Raw genomic sequence first — 1694 nt, 5'->3', positions numbered from 1 at the left:
CCACGTCACCTGTCCCCACCAAATTATCTAGATAAACTTCAAATCATCCTGAAAATCTACAAATTCGGCCTGAGATTTAAAGAGAGAGCAGCTAGAATGCTACAGTGAGAAGAGTTCACGCTTCTATCAAGGTAAGAAGACCGGGGTGGGGGGGTGGTGGAGAGAAATAAAGAAACAAAAGGCATCCAAGGGGGAGGGGCCCCACGAGGAGCCAGGATAAGGCCGGGGCAAGTGTCCCCAGGACTGGAAAGCACCTCCCAGAGAAGCAGGAGCTTCACCAATCTTTCTGGGAGGAAAGGCGCTCGCAGGGAGTTAGAGCAGGACCCCAGGAGGGGCAGGGATGCCCTCAGGCTCCCTGGGACACTAACAGAGCATCTGCGCCCTGGGGAGAGTGTGTGGAGCTCCCTAAAGGGCTGCAGCGCGTGCACGGTTGGACCCGGAAGCAGCTCGGAGGGGCTCACGCGGCGGCTCCGCAGAGATGGGACTGCCCCGGGAGCACGAATCCAACAGCGCAGGCCCAGGAGCACAGGGCTCCGGGGACACAGCCCAGGATCCGGCGCTTCCCCAGGAAGGCCCAGGACAGCAAGGACGCTCCTGCCCCAAGCTGAGCAGATCAGCGGCCACGCCCCCGGAGCAACCAGGCCCCTGCAGGCTAAGAGCTCCATAGGTACTGCAGGAGCTGAATCCAGGGCTTTAGAGCTGACCGCCACCCCTGTGGTTGTTCCTCCTGGGGCCTCACGGGGTAAACAACCCCCAATGAGCCTCACAGTGGCCTCACCTGATAAACATGATAAACATCACTCACTGAGCCCTACACCAGGCAGGGGGCAGAGCAGTTCCCCCAAGTGCTAACACCTGAAAATCAGCACAACTGGCCCCTCCCCCAGAAGACCAGCTAGGCGGACAGGGGAAACACAATTTATTGACCTAGCAGCACCGGAAAGTTCCAGGGGAAGTCAAGGGACTTACAGTACACAGAATCAGAAGATACTCCCCCTTGTTTTTTTTTTCTTTTTGATTTCTGTTTGCTTCCCCCCTTTTTTCTTTCTTTTTTCTCTTTTTCTTCTCTTTTTTCTTTTTTTCTCTTTTTTCTTTTTTCTTTTCTTTCCTTCTTTCTCTTCTCTCTTTTTCTCCTTTTCCCAATACAACTTGTTTTTGACCACTCTGCACTGAGCAAAATGACTAGAAGGAAAACCACACCTCAATAGAAAGAATCAGAAATAGTTCTCTCTCCCACAGAGTTACAAAATTTGGATTACAATTCAATGTCAGAAAGCCAATTCAGAGGCACTATTATAAAGCTACTGGTGGCTCTAGAAAAAAAGCATAAAGTACTCAAGAGACTTTAGGACTGCAGAATTTAGATCTAATCAGGCAGAAATTAAAAATCAATTGAATGAGATACAATCCAAACTAGAAGTCCTAACGACAAGGTTTAATGAGGTGGAAGAACAAGTGAGTGACATAGAAGACAAGTTGATGGCATAGAGGGAAACTGAGGAAAAAAGACAAATAATTAAAAGACCATGAGGATAGATTAAGGGAAATAAATGACAGCCTGAGAAAAAAAAACCTACGTTTAATTGGGGTTCCCAAGGGCACCGAAAGGGACAGAGGGCCAGAATATGTATTTGAACAAATCCTAGCTGAAAACTTTCCTAATCTGGGAAGGGAAACAGGCACTCAGATCCAGG

The sequence above is a fragment of the Canis lupus genome, unplaced genomic scaffold (genome assembly GCF_011100685.1).
Source record: "Canis lupus familiaris isolate Mischka breed German Shepherd unplaced genomic scaffold, alternate assembly UU_Cfam_GSD_1.0 chrUn_S2038H2237, whole genome shotgun sequence".
NCBI classification, from domain to species: Eukaryota; Metazoa; Chordata; class Mammalia; order Carnivora; family Canidae; genus Canis; species Canis lupus.
The sequence above is the reverse complement of the archived record's forward strand: the minus strand, read 5'-3'. Positions refer to the sequence as shown.